The sequence below is a fragment of the Pteronotus mesoamericanus genome, unplaced genomic scaffold (genome assembly GCF_021234165.1).
Source record: "Pteronotus mesoamericanus isolate MK-2021 breed Mesoamerican mustached bat unplaced genomic scaffold, CSHL_Meso_final contig_20, whole genome shotgun sequence".
Lineage (NCBI taxonomy): Eukaryota > Metazoa > Chordata > Mammalia > Chiroptera > Mormoopidae > Pteronotus > Pteronotus mesoamericanus.
Window position 1 is genome coordinate 71233137 of NW_026555085.1, and position 16212 is coordinate 71249348.

The following is a 16212-nucleotide window of genomic DNA, read 5'->3' on the forward strand; positions in this document are numbered from 1 at the left end:
CTAGGACACACACACACACACACACACACACACACACACACACAGCCCCTTTATGTTTACAAATGGATAGTTTTCTTTTTTGAATCCATTTAAACCTATTGAGGATACATATCATTTTCAAAAGTCAGTTTCCAGCAAGAGAAGTTTAGCTTATCCTTAAAAAGATGAACCATTCTTATATTTATCTATTTCATTCTTGGGACAGATTAAATCTGCAAAGACTCTATATTTAAAATTCATGCTTTTGTACAAGGCTCTCAGTATTTTCATCCTTATGGTATATCACAAACATCCAAGACAAATATCCAAGGTTATTGTTTTAAACACTTTGATTTATCTCAACCAAGTCTATACTAAGAAGTATTTTTAAATATCTGCAGGAAATTTAAAAAATGAAATTTTATGGTTACATTTAGATTTTGGAAAACTTTAGCTTATTTTAATATACTCAGTCTTTAATAGTAAACACATGTATGCATACCTACGTAGCTGAAGGCTGATCCTGTATATTCCCAACCTAGACTCCTTGTACCATGAATGTTTTAAAGTCCAAACCTCTCTGTCACCAATTAGTTGCATAATTTTTTCTTTTATTTTTAACAAAATTAATTTATCTACATATAATGAAAACCAAATTAATTTCTCCTGGCTGATAGACAAAGTCTTGATCTACTGTGCAAGACATTAACTCCAGTAGAAAGTGAATAATTTTCAAGGGGAGAAATTGTTTTAAGAGTCTGTCAAAATAGCTGTACAACTATTGTATAATAGTTGTATAAATTTAAAGAATATATATAATTATGTTTGTATATATTTTTTTAAAGGAGGACTCCCCACCTATGCAGAACTAATTCATGCCACTATTCCCAAACCATGAACAACAGTAATTAAAATATGGGAATAATCTAAAAATCTAATATGGCTTCATATTTTAAAATCTCTTTAAAAAATCACATCAATTGATAAATACTATATAAGGGCTTTTATCTCTGAAAATCTTCAGTAATATCAATACAATTTTATGAATAATAAAGTCTGCAGACATTCCTGAACACAATAATTAATATCTTTCTTTAACTAGTATGTATATTTCTTCCTACTTCACTGTAATTGCTACTTATAATGGCTACCAGAATTTGTACTCCCTATGTTCACTGCAGCATTAACAATGCCCAAGACATGGGAAACAATATAAGTGTCCATTGACAAATGACTGCATAAAGAAAATGTGGTACATATATACAATAAAATATTGAGCCATAAAAAGATTAAATATTGCCATTTGTAACAACAACATGGGTAGATCTAGAGGGTATTAGGCCAACTGAAAAAAGTAAGACAGAAAAGAACAAAAACATCTGAGTTCACTCACATGTGGAATATAAAACAAAAAGTACCAAACAAACAAAATAGAGAAAAGCAAACTCATGGATAAAACAATAGAATGGCGGTTACCAGAGGAGAAGCAGAGTGGGGGAGGGTGAAGTGGGTAAACAGGGTCAAATATATGGTAATAGAAGGAAATGAGACCTGGTGGTGGGTGCACAGATGCTGAACTGTCATGCACATCTAAAACTTATGTCTTGTTATCAATAAATGCTACCCCAGTAAATTTAAAAATTAAAAAAAAAATCAACCTGTACCATCTGCTGGGAACTCTGATAAATGTTCTACATTCAATATTGTACTCAATTCAAAAAAATTTATTTATTTATTTATTTATTTATAGACAGAGGGGAAGGGAGGGAGGGACAAAGAGAGAAACAGAAACATCAATGTGTGGTTGCCTCTTGTGTGCCCACCACTGGGGACCTGGCCTGTAGCCCAGGCATGTGCCCTGACTGGGAATTGAATCAGGGACCCTTTGGTTTGCAGGCCGGCGCTCAATCCACTGAGCCACACCAGCCACAGCTCAATATTGTACTCAATTTTCATCACGACCCTATGAAATGTGTTGTATCAGCATTGTTTGGTAGATGAAGAAACAGGCTTGGGAGTTAAAATGCAAACAATTTTACCCAAAGTCATGACAACGGTTTATCCCAGTTTGGCCTGACCCCAGATCCCATGCCATTACCCAACACAGTGCATCTTCTCTCTTTAATGAGGAAGTACCAGATCGCCCTTTGATGAATCAGACTTGATCTCACAACAATCAGTAAAATGCATATGAGACAGTGTTTTTTAAGATTTTTCTCCTTATTAGGTAATTTTATTGGAAAGTATTATAGATTTGAGGGTAAAATAACCTGATTGATAATTCCAATAATACCACTGCTTGGTCACAATCCTGGATGAGTCACAGTTTTTATGGGACTCTTTTTACTTGAAAAACTGGGATCGTAATTCCTCACAGGGTGTATATGGAAGGATTATATGAATATGGCCTGTGTAACTGCACCTAGCCCATTGCCTGGTACATGGTGGGTGAGCACATGTTTACCGAATTTTAACCCTGTGCTAGAGCCTGTTGAATTCACATCACAGAAACAGAAACCAACGAGACTCTGAAGAAACTAGATATATTAAATTCACAAAAACACCTTGAGATTACACTGGAGTTTAATTTGGTTTTCCTATTAAATGTATTACATATGATAAACTTTCTATTCCTGTAAATTTCCAAAAATACTTTATAAATTCAAAAGCTTTTGGAATACATCTGACCCAAGTCTGATTGGAAGCTAGTGTCATATACTATTAATGACACCAAGAGAGCAAAAATCTCTCCCACAGAAGACTGTTGCTCTTGTCAAAGGTGATCAGTTAAAAAATGTACTACTACCACAGAACCTACTTGAGTAACCTCTTGGGTAAACTCTGTAGTATGTATTAACTTTCCTTATCTTTTTTCCCCCCAAGGGAAAATCTGACACTAATTGCTTAGCTTTTTACATTTCCAAAGTTTCTGTGACATGTTTCTCAAAATGGGTTCCTCATCTCATGGGATTTCTATGAGTTAAAGAAAAAGAAAACAAGATGGTCAGAATGCCCTGAATAAAGCATCAAGAGTGGCTTCTCCAGGAATCTAATTTCAGCGATCAGAGACCTCTGAGAATGCATTACCATGTTAAGTAAGGCTCAACACAAGACATCTGGGGTGTGCGCACAGGCACAGAATACAGCAAGACTGAATTTACAAGTCATATGTAAAATCAACTTTGTAACTCAGGTTTATGACTTGCACTCATATCTGAAAACATCAACATGCTACTAGCTTCTAATTTCACAGTATTAAGCTGCTAACAGCTAAGGGACCATGGGATGCAGGCATTTAATCTCTCTAGACTCAGCATGCTTGTGAGCTGATAGGACAAGAAGGTCACTTCTAAAATTCAACTGCCAACTAAGAAGTCCATGAATAGGATTAATCCTCTCTCTTCACAGGTTCCTTAATTTTGTTTTGTAGTCTTTCATCAATTTAATTAGGGTTGTACAGCTTGACATCCCAAGAAGGATTAAAATAGGCCTAAACTAGATGTTGATTGGGACTTCACATGCAATACTAAATGCTCATGAAAGAAGATAAATTGAAAGCAAGCCAAAATTTTATTTTCCCCCAAATATTTATATTTGCATTGGTGAAGGGTACAGCTAAGCACAGTATGAGTGGCAACAAATAAGAGAAAATAGTTTTAAAAATTTCATTATAGCAATCCATTACTTTTACCCAGAGAAGTTGGAATTAAGACATAAAATATTAAAAAAATAGCATTACTTCCCCTTGACTCTGTGCCTATAGAGGTTCTTTGATTAGCATTTTTTTTATCATTTGGCATCAGGGCAGAGCAATTATGTAATGTCATTTACTGAGGGTCAGCTACACTATAAATAATAAGATGCTAAGACTAGAAGGGAAGTGTACATTATTCTATCATACTTATAATCTGATAGATAATGTATGGAAGCTTAACATTCTTCTCCTTAAAAACTTATACATGTTTATCTATATATATAAGAGAACAAGGAGAAAACTAATTAAATGTTGAGCTGTTGTACCTAACAGTTTGTTTTCTATTTTATGGCCTGATCTAATCAAGGATATGAGAAATCATGAATAAAGAAAAATATGCTTAAATTTTTCTAGGTATGTGTTAATTTAATAAATTATATTTTTGTTGCTAGAAACTACCCTTAGCAAATATTTTTACTGGTTGATGCTTTAATTATATGGCCTTAAGTTATTTATAACAGCCACATTAAAAATACTTTTGAAAATCTCACAATTTTTGTCAGGCAGGTCACCATATCATCCAGCAATTCTACTTCTGGGTATGTATCCAAAGAAAATGAATACTAGTTCAAAGAGATATATGCACCCATATGTTCATTGCAACACTATTTATGATAAGCCAAGATATCGAAATAACCTAAGTGTAAATTGATAGGTGAATGGATAAAGATGATGTGAGATATAATATGTGTGTATATATATATATTAGAATATTACACAGCAATAAAAATAATCTTGCCATTTGCTACAATATAGATGGACTTAGAAAGTATTATGCTAAGTGAAATAAGTCAAACAGAAAAAGACGAATACGGTATGGTTACACTTACACATGGAATCTAAAAAAAACAACAAATGAACAAATAAAAACAGATTTATAGAAACAGAGACCAAAGAAATGGTTGCCAGAGGGATGGGCGAAAAAGGTGAGGGGAAATATGGTTATAGTGTTATGATAAGTTTGCATGGTGATAGATGATCACATTGTAAAGTATAAAAATGTTGACGCACTCTTTATTTTACACCTGAAACTAATATTGTATAACAACTATGGTTAAATTTTAAATATCTAGGTTAAAAAAAGAAATTTCAACTTAAAAAGGCTTTTAGCTTTCACTGTCTCCCTTAAAAAAGGCTACAAATTCAAGACCTATTTACAGCCCCTTCCTGTCGGCTCATAATCAAAATGTCCATGGTTTATACAGTATGGTCTGGGTCCCTGGCCACAGCTGACTGATTCAGGGCCCGGGGCCGGGCCCAAAGACAACTAACTGCGAGCCGGCTGCAAGCAGTGCAGGTGAGGCACTCAGGTGTGCAGGTCTCGCTCCAATGGACAGACCAGCCTAATCATCTACCCGACCTATGGGAGTGTAACTGGGAGACATTCACAGAGAATCGAGAGGCTCAAGTGATGTAGAAGCAAAGAAATACAAAATACACAAAGAGAAAAAGCCATAAAAAGGAGCTATGAGGCAACTGAAACCATGAGGAGAAACTGTGAGACAAAAGGCAAGGAGAGAAAAGTAAGAGGAGACTGAGGGGCGGACACTGGGAATTATGTTAGGTCTGCAGAGCTGCTGTGGAACTACAAACAATGTTGTTAAATTCAGAATGTTGCTAAATTACCTTAACTCTACTCCATGAAACATGGCTCGCTGCCTTGCTGAGGCTGCTGACTTTTCCTCCCTGTGCATCCTTACAGAAAATTTCACTTACTGAGGAGGAATGAAGAGTAGATCACAGCACAGGCAGCTGACAAACTGGGTTCATATCCGAGCTCTGCCATTCCTGACCCTACGTGAGGCAATTAATCTCTCCGAGTCCACTTTCTGCACCCATAAAGGGTAAATAAATAAAAATACCAGTCTCATTGGTTACTGTGATGATTAAATAAAATAATGCACGTAAAGAGCTTAATATATCACATGACACATAGTAAGTGCTTGATAAATTACAGGCAACATAATTCTTTTTATTAAAAACCCAAGCATGTCTCTAATCTTTGCAATGTGAGAGAGCTTCATACTTTTTGTCTAGTAACATATACTATAAACAGGAGGGGCTAATCTACACAAAACCAGGCAAACCTATATAGCACACAAAAACGCCTTGTAAATATACACAACTATTTGGTATTCAAAGATGGAGGAGGAAAGAACGAAGACCTATTCTACAATACAAAGAAGGGTCTTCTCCAGATGTAAGGCAGTATGTGTCAACTTTGGTTCTGAAGGTTCATACACTGACATTCTTGAAATCTTGATTTATGCCAGATACGCTTGTAGAGGGGGTTTGCCTGGAGGATTTTAGGGCTGATCTAGGGAAAAAAGGTACGGCCATGAGGGTAAATAATACAGAGCAAGCTTTATTGTGTGGTGCTTGGACAGCTTTGCATGAGAGAGAAAGTCTCTCACAGCGTGAGACTGCCCAGAGGGTCAATAGGACAGGGCCCGCCTCCCCAATGGGAAAGGCAAGGAAACTCCCAGAAAGAGGGGGATCACACCTGTCAGTGATGTCACTCAGAGGCATGTTGGGGAGTCTCTTGGTCCAAGGGTTCCAAAGGGTGGCAGCAGCTTGGGATCTGAGAACCACAAGGCCCTGTCTTATCAATGGCCAACATATGCTGGGTATCAATGAAACATATGCAGCTTCATGGGGTATGTAAAGCAGGCAAGCTCAAAAATGCCTAAAAATCTGCTTGTTTGGGCTATTTTAAAAATAATTGGATGCACAAGAATTTAAATTTGGTGGCAGCTAGATTTGGAGCAAACAAATGAAGAAATGGGCAACCTAGGGGCCAGAGGCCATCATTGGCTCCTTTATGTAACTGCTTGTCACTAGACACTTAAAGGGAAGGTCTGCAGTTTAGTGACACTCGCATTCCCACTGTGAAGGGCAGTGAAGGAAGGGCAGGGAGTCCAGGGCGGCAGGTCATCCTACCTCACTGCTTGTTCAAGTGGAAATTGATGGCCTTTGCTCTTAAAATTACACTCACAGTTAATGCTTTGAAAAACACTAATTTTAAAAGCCTGAGAATCATGTCCACCAAAGTTTGCCTGAAATTCCTTGATTGTCACATGCAAGTAACTTCTGGAACTTTTAGATGAAATTGCAACACCAAACACTTTCAGGATCATTGTATCAACTTAAAAAAAAATATTTGGTGGAACTTGCAAGTGGAGAAAGGAAAGAAGATCAAAACTAACTTGAGGGAATCAGGTCACAACTTACCCAAACCCTCACTCATCCGTTGGGAGAGAATTTTTAGATATGTGAACATCAGACAACAGTCTAGCCACCATTTCTCATCTGATGCTATCCCACCGCCTACATTTCCCTGTGGGAATGAACACCGAGAGGACCAGCAGAACACCGGGCCAGGGAGAGGCCTGGGGCTAAGGACGGCTGCCACAGGTCTGACCTCCCAAACCCTTAGTTCCTCATGTTTGAAAAACACCAACCAATGCTAACAAGCATTCCATTCTGGTGCCTGATGTTAACAATGGGGGTAGATGAGGATGGGTTGGGGCAGGGACATACGGGAACCCTCTATACTTTTCACTCACTTTTGCTATGATCCTAAAACTGGTCTAAAAAATAAAGTCTATATAAAGAAAAGAATAGCATTATCTTCCCCTCAGCACGGTCTGGAAAGCACGCCTGATAATGCGCCCAGCTGGGAGAAAACAGCCAGTGAGTGCTCCTGGCCTTCATCCATGTCAACTCCTCACTGTCCTGCCAGGTCACAGGAGTTAAGCCGAGATAAGGAAGGACAGCGGGAAGAAAAGAGGACGTGTAACTACACTCTGAGTAGGCAGGGCAATACAGGGAGAAGCTAATGAACAAAATAAGAAAGGGGCCAATGTCACCTAGAGGTGACAGAATGCAGAGTTTGGTATGACTCGGCATTCACAGGCCAGAAGTCTATCAGAATTACAGCAGCTAGCACCCTCTTACTTAGACATCAAGATGCCACCTAAGAAATTCTTGAGAACAATCTCTTGACACAGTTTTTCACTGGGAAAGACCCGAGTCCAGTTACCGTCTACCTGTTATCACCGAGCACAGAGAAAAAGAGCCCCAGCTACCAGTTTCCCATTTTACCCCATAACAAGTTAAAACATCCATGTGCCTTGATCAGTTTTTCTCTTCCAAACACTGAAACACATTGGTTCTCTGTCCCAAGGCAGCTAAGGTGTTCTATTTCCAAGATGCTCCCGCCCACCGCCCGCCCCCATTGCAATGACCTTACTTATTGAGTTCCGAATGGTGGTGGGACAAGAATTATAAATGAGGATAGAGTAGGGTGCCAGATTTAGGAAATAAAAAGATTGCATGGGGCACATTTATTCTAAAAGAAAAGTGTTTCTGTTTATCTGACATGCAAATTTAACAGAGAGTCCTGCACTTCACTGGGCAACCCTAGCACAGAGGGATAGAACACATTCAATCCCTGCAACCAGGGCTAGCTCTCTGGCTTTGACTTGGGCTCAGAAGAAAGGCTGAGAAACTCAACAACCAGACAGAAATGGAATGACCAGCTCTAGAGCAACTGGAAATGATGGGGAATTTGGCAAAACAAGAAAGTGGAGGCCCTGACTAATGCCATTAAAAAATATATACTATGAAAAAAAAATACAAGCTTGTTTTCAAGGTTTTGAGCTATGTTTTCCAGGGGCCTAGAGGAAGAAAATAGTATGCTAGTTAAGGATAAAAAATATATTTGTGAGCCACACACAGCCCATAGACCAGCAGTCTGTACAGTAACCCCTGGTTTACAGGCACGTGTCTAGACTTGACTGCTCTGTGTTCAGGCCTGTGGACAAGTCGCTCCCCTCCAGCCTGCTTCCCGCAGCTCAGCCAGCAGCGCAAGGCTCGCTTCTGGCGCAGGCGCCCTCAGTGCCTGCTCTTGGACCGCCCCGGTCCCACCATCCGTGCTGCCTCTCTGCTGAAAATGAGTGAGGTCCTGGAGACCGAAGATACATAAAGCATTATGCATACACTTCTTAGTAATTCTCTTCTTTCTGGATGAGTGGTAGTTTCACATTTTAGAAAGCATTTAGAATTCTAAAACACCCTGTTCTGCAAATGCAACCACAGGCCCTGTAAAGGAGAACGTGACATAACTGTCAAACACCTACTACAAGGCACTGTGAGAGGAACTTGAAACAACTCACCATACACTGAATCCTTGCAGCATCCTTCTGGGGTATCGTTAACCCATTTTACGGATGAGGAAGCTGAGGCCCAGCATAGCGCAGAGGAAGAGTAGGCTGTGAACTTTCTCCTTCTACTTCTTTCCACTTCATCTCTTAAGAGAGCCCTGACTTTTCTGCTGCTTGCAAACCTTGAAGACAGTTAGCTGGAGCCTCTGAGCTCTCCTACTGCTCCACGCACAGAGCGCAGCCCCCTCTGGGGTCTGAGGAGAAAGGCTGGGCCTGGCACCAGAATGGCACACACCAAACTGGGCTTGTGAGCTGGCTCAGGGGAAGAATCTTGCAGCACCGCCCTTCCTTGCCTGACTCCCATCCTCCCACTCTCATACTCTTCTTCTTTTTCCTCCACCTCAGCAGAATTGGCCAGCTCTGTCCCCAACTCCTCTCCTCCTGGTCCTGTCATCTGCTTGGGCACAGATGATGGCTCCGTTCTACTCCGGCCCTGCCTGTCACTGAATTTATGGAGAAACACAACAAGCTCCTGGCTGCACCAACACCTGCTCGCTCCAGCAGTGGTATTTCCTGAGCTTCATCACCACCACCGGGGCTAATGCTGGCCAGTTTTTTTCTACCACTCTACTTCTTTCTTGTCTCCGTGTGTGCAATTTGTTTGTTACCAAGTACTCATGGCTGCCTCTTAACCACTGAGCAGATATACATGTGTGTGTGTGTTCTTCAGATTCAGATGTCCTGAATTCTCCCACATACAGTTTTGGTATACTTTTTTTTTTTTCCCGGAGCGCAAGAGATATATAAAGGAGGAGTAATTATTTAATGCCATTGTATGAACTCTAACGGGCTACTGAGCATTAATTCCCAAGTGAATTAAAAGAGTGGTTAGCAGCAGCAATCTCTTTGGAAAAAGGGTCAGAATGCCTGATAGAGTCAGTTTTTAAAAATGAGAATTCTAGTTAATTGTTACTTATAGAGGACAGACTGTCTTGTTTCTAAGAAGTATCTCATTTTCCTTAAGAAAAAACCAGTTTTTCTAGGTCAAGCTCAGGGAATTGGATCATATGCTGTTTAATGGTTATCTTGCTTTGTGATCAAATTCTGACATTATTTTAGAAAACTTCTGTGCATTTACCAAATGCAGGAGGGTACAGTGCAAAAACAAACAAAAACATACAATGACTAAGAAACAACCCCCAAAACTTGACTAAAATGTAGTACATATCCCTAAAATAGTCTAAAGCATAGTAATTTAACATCTCAAAAGTTAGAAGAGGTTAGAAAAAGCCTTGCTCATATGCGAATATCTAGTACATTCCTGTTTTGGAAAGAAGCACTATGCTGACAACATTTTCTTTACACAGATAAGTCTTGCATCAGCTGAGGGTCTATCAGTTACAGTTATTTCTTCATCAAAAATAACTCTTGTGGCTTCAGGACTAGGGTGTCTTTACACAGAAGTTGTCACTAGGGTACAAAAGTTCAACCTTGGAGTTTTTGGTCTGTTTATTTGGTTGATTTTTAATTGACCCTAAGCTGCATTAATTAAGTTACCCCTGCTGAGACCTCTGTGGTCAATGGGGGCCGGCAAGTGGTCCCTTGCAGGCAGGATGCCAGCTGATCTTCCTTGACCAGCCCTCAAGCAGAGACTCAGTAGGGCTGTTCCAAACCCGGGACACGTTGGCAGCCACAGACCTTTCCTAGCCATCAACAGAAAATGGTACCCCCAGCTGGGGCACACGCAGCTCCCTTTATTCTGAAAAGAATTTCTAAAAAATTTATCCTGCAGACAACAAAATAATATCCTCATGGAGTGTCTCATCTCAAAAGATTTTTTTTTTAGTTTTATTATTTGTAAATAAAAGGTAAGTCAAAATATCCTGTCGCCCATGAATGTTGTTCTACAGCTTCACATTTTACTACATTTATCCTTTTGCAGTAGTGATACAATTTTTTTTAAAACTGAAATGGTCTTTCTTTAAGGAACTTGTTTATAGCAAGTTCATTAAGACTAATACCTTTTATCTGTTCTTTAATTTTCTCTTTTTAAACTTCACAGATACTATGAAATTAGAACTAATGATAAATGAAAAAGAATTAGAGTTTTATAAAAATAAGCAAGAGTCAGCAGAGGTGTTACCTTTTTAAACCTACCTCTCTCTCCCCACCCACCCCCCTTTCTCTCTCTCAGCAAACCAACCAGCCCTAGAGCGTCAAGTGTTATTCTGTTTCAATTATCAAGAGCATTTGTGGCAGGGCACATGTGTTTCTTTGATTTTTGTACAAAGGACAAAGATTTCCCATCCACACACTGCTGGAACATAGTACTACCTCCCCCACTATCAACATCAGGCAACAGAGGTGCATTTGTTACATCGATGAGCCTACACTGACACATCATTATCACCCAAAGTCCACAGTTTATACTGTGATACACTCTTGTCGTTTTACATACTGTGGACTTTTATAAATGTATAATGACTTGTGTCCACCATTATAATATCATACAGAGTAATTTCAATGCCATAAAAATCCTCTGCGCTCACCTTTCATTCCCCACCCTCTCCTGACAACCACTGATTACTGTCTCCGCAATTCTGCCTCGTCCAGAACGTCGCATAGTTGAAATCGTATAGTATGTAGCCCTTTCAGATTGGCTCCTGCACTTAGTAAATATAAATTTAGGGCTCCTCCCTTTACCCATTCACCTTCTGAAAGATAGATCTTGGTGGTTTCCAAGTTTTGCCAATTGTGAATAAAGCTGTTACGAACTGGAGCGTTGCAGGGCACAGGTGTTTCCTTTACAAATTAAAACCAGAAATTACTATTCTCTTAACTACAGAATTATGACCCATAATTTTATGTTATTACTAAGTGAAGGTAGAATTCATTAAAATATATTGGTTATACAATATCACATAGGGAAATGTCTTTTAAACTTCTGAAAGTAACCCCTTTTGTATACTGCAGATAACAGACTTAGACATTATTATTTAGGCATAGGAACGATAAAAAAAAAAAACTTTGTATAAAGAGGTGGCATTTTAAAAATTAGTCATGAAATGTAGTATTTACAAGTACCGAATACCAAAAATGCTGGATCCTAAGTATAATTTCAGAGTAACAACTGGTGATTCTGTAAGAATTAAAATCCATAATTGGTGTGTCACAAAAAAAGGCAATTAATTATCATTCTTAAAAATTGAAAGAGCCAGTGTGTGTTAACCACTTCTGTGTCAGGAAATAGGTAAAACAGTGACATAGTCCTTCAGTTCATCAACAAGCCCTGCAAGGAAGGCCGTCTCCCTACTGAGATTCCCTTGCAAAGATGAAGAAATCAGAAGCTTATGTAATTTTCCTAGGGTCACACCTCTACCGTATGCGTGGAGGCTGGCTCTGAATTCAAGGTGACTCTGAAGCCTATGACATACTGTCTTATACACTGTCCTGAGCTCAGCATGCAACCATGCAGTCTGAGGAACTTGTCTTCCCCATAAGCTTCCAAACTGTTAATCCTTGCGTCATTGTTATACCTCTTTGCGTGTTTTCTATTACCTACTTAATTATTTAGGGGGACTTTAACTTTTAAGAGAGACTTTGGGAAACACCATAGGCAAACTACCTTCCAATCTTTTTTTTTTTTTTAAACCTCACTGATACAGAAGGGAAGTATTAAATATATTGGTAGATTAAGGGACTGAAATGAAAATGAGAATATCTCTTGCTTCTAGTGCCCTGCAGGATAAAGATATCTTATGTAGGTTGAAAAAGAATTTTGTTTTATATAAACATCTAAAATTTCCTTCCTTTGAAAGATATTTGTTCCTCTCTATTTGGGTATCCAATAGTGTTAGCTCATAACCTTTATTGATGGTTTTACATATGATATTTTATCACCAACAGAATATGTTAATATTTTGTTTTATGGCTATTGAAAAAAGACATGTTGTTCAATATGAACTTAAATGTCAATAACACTCTATAAATTGTCCCGAAATTAGCAATATCAGATTTCCTGCTGAACACCTACAAAAATAAAGTAGATACACTGATTATTTTTCAATGCTCTTTCTACAATAGTTTCATATAGACTTCTACTATGTTACTAAGGTTATTACTAAAGGTGAAAAGCAGTTATCTTGTACTATATGTGGTACCATTTTTAAGGCAAGTATTAACATCTAATATGCTTGTATCATTACCACCCTATAGACTAATATTTTCTATGGATTGAAGTTCATTTGAGATGCTCTGTAAGTGAAGGCAAATATTTCCTGGGTCTGAAAATGCATTACTCTAATGTTCTGTTAGAGCTGTAAAATATGATAAAGCCTGAATTATTTTTCAAATGGTAGAAAAAGATAATCATCATTCATTCTACTGTTGCTGGTTGGCAAGTGCCCAGCATTAAATATATGCGAAATTCAGTGACCTGTTAAAGTAGACTGCATTACTTAGTATTAGCTTTGAGTACAATGAGTTCTAATTTTGTTCAGCTATTTTATAGCTTAAAAATCAGGCAAGGACTTTGATAAATCTAAGAATTAAAAAGAAGATGCCATGTTTATCAGCAGAAGTCAAATTATTTTACTATTCAAAAAGCCTACACAAAGCTGCAAAACAATAATAAAAATAGGAAAAAAATGAATAGATAGTCTACCGAAGGTGACTACTATAGATTGATTCATCCCACACCCAAATCTTCTTTTTCCTTGCTTGTCCCTGGAACAGAGTTATAAAAGCCAAATGTGTGCTTCAAAAGTCTGTCTATAGTTACAAGCGGCTAAGTGACAAAGTTCAGGCCAATGTAACATGTGCCCGGCCTGGCCAGCAGCCCTGCTTTCCCTCTTCTCTCCTCCTTGAAGGAAGGAGTGATGCAGGCAGCTGTGCTGTCACGGTGGCTGTTCTGCTACCAGAAATGACCGTAAACCCAGGAGAACTTCAGAGGCATCACCTGACGGAGGAGGCAGTGATAGACTGCCCCCAGTTATGTTTTAAATTCAAACAATCTAAGGCTATTGTGTTTCTAAACTCATCAGCTACCAACCACTAGTGTACTGAACATTTGAGTAGCTATCCTTCAGCTGTTTTTTTAAAATGAGTGATCAGATCAAAATTGGGCTTACATCATACTCCCAATTTGGGGAAATAGAAAGCTTTCCTCTTTATAATTTCATTTCAGAATGTTGTTTGGTAGCTGAACCCACTCTAAATGTTTGATCAGAACATGTAATAAATAGTATGCTTTATCAATGAATTTACAGTAGCTGAGCCCTCTGTTCAAGCTTTAAATGACTGATGTATTGCAGGGGTTGGGGGGAAGGGCCGGAAAGATTAAAAAAAAGAAGATCCATGCAGTTAGAGCTCCTCGGCTCACCCATTAAAAAATAACTGCATGGAACAATGAGCTGTTTTCTTCCACTTTGCTTGAGAAAAGTAGAATATTTTTTCAAAATGGGTTAAATTATTCAAGTAAATATTATTATCAAAAAAGACTGCTATATTTTAATTGATATTAAGTCTTAAATGTTAATTAAAGTGCCTTCTGTAGTATAATTTATCCACCATGCTGATAACTGATATTCTTGATAACTAATGCTTTCAGATCAATTCTTGATAACTATATTAATTAGCCTAAGCTATCTCAAAAAGGCTTTGGTTAACATATGCACCCCTATGTTCACAGCAGCATTATTAAAATAGCCAAGCCACAAAGGCAAACCAAGTGCCCATCAATAGATGAGCGGATAAAAAAGCTGTGGTACATATATACAATGGACTATTAGTCAGCAGTAAAAAAGAACAAAATCTTGCCATGTGAGATTACATGGGTGGACCTTGAGAGTATTATAAGTGAAATAAGTCAATCAGCAAAAGACAAATACCATATGATTTCACTTACGTGGAATCTAAAGAACAACATAAAGAAACAAAACAGAAACAGACTCACAGATACAGAGAACAGACTGATGGCTGTCAGAGGAGGGGGTTGGAGGACTGAGCGAAAAGGGAAGTAATTGGGAAGTACAGGTTGGTAGTTACAAAACCATCATAGGGATGTAAAGTATAGCATAGGAAATATAGTCAATAACATTGTAATAACTATGGTGTCAGTTAGGCATTGGAAATATAGGGGGGACACTTTGTAAAATATATAATTGCTGTATACCTGAAACAACTACAAAATAATATTAAATGTAAACTGTAATGGAAAAAATTTTAAAAAGTAAAAAAAAGGCTCTGGTTAAAAAATTTTAGGTAGTGCTTTTACTAAATACTGTTCTTTTGGTTAGTAAAATTAACAACACCAGTTGAAATGTTTAATTTTTATCTACTTAGTTAGAGCATTATAGCTGAGTTACAATTTATTTTTCTCAAATGTAAAAATTCTCTCCATCAATATGTATATGTACTTATATGTGAAAGAATACAACTTTGTTCGCCTTTGTTTTATTATAATTGCACCAAATCTTATTTAAAATAGGTCAGTATACTTGTGATCTTCAACAATCAATTTCCATGTAAACTGCCTCTCTTATATTGTATAATTTCTTCTCACTGTTTGAACAGTATTAGAATTCCATATCTTTCCTTTCTGGAAATAAGGCTGTTGTTCCGAGTAGTGAAGTATGACCTTCTACCATTGATAGAAAATACCTTCCCAGTACTGAATATAAAATACTGTCCTTGGCTTGGGACTAACTTGATTTAAAATATCCTTGTTTAAAAGGCTTCTCAGAACCAGGAAAAATATCTTGCCTTTTCACAAGGAACTCTGCCAGGATTTATGAGAGATCTGTCCATTCTTCCTGCTTTCTTAGCCCCATCTTAGAAGGACACCATCCCAGCAATTAACTATTCACCTTTAAACTTTACTGGCTTAAGATCTGAGACCCTAATATCTAAACGATCAAATACATGGTTTGCCAATATTTACCCTTGGCAATGGTGAGGATCTGCAGTAGTCTCAGCCCTCTATCACACTGGGCGACTTCTCTAGCACACGCTGTCACCGAAGGAAGTAGGCCAAACCTTTGTCAGCCAGGCAGAGAGCAAATCTCAGAACAGATTCAGTGGGGCCCCAATTCCCAACTGCATTTCCTCCTGTTCTTCTGGGCCAGGCTGAACTGTTCATGCCCCTCACAAACATCTGCATACCTACAGCTTTATGGCCAATACTATATTCAATTCCTGCCCACATGGAGCTAAAGTGTGCACAGCTATATGTCTATGTGATAAATCTTCTCAGTATTACTAAGTGCTATAATTCTGGTTCCACTGTGCTTTTTCTCCTCAACTGACTTGGACCTC

At 38.2% G+C, this 16212-nt stretch overlaps 1 protein-coding gene across 1 annotated transcript in view; it reads right to left on the reverse strand.

Annotated features, from left to right (window-relative positions):
• Nucleotides 1-16212, reverse strand: part of MAN1A1 (mannosidase alpha class 1A member 1) — a 145637-nt gene that overhangs the window by 103037 nt on the left and 26388 nt on the right. The gene's annotated exons all lie outside the window — the stretch shown is intronic.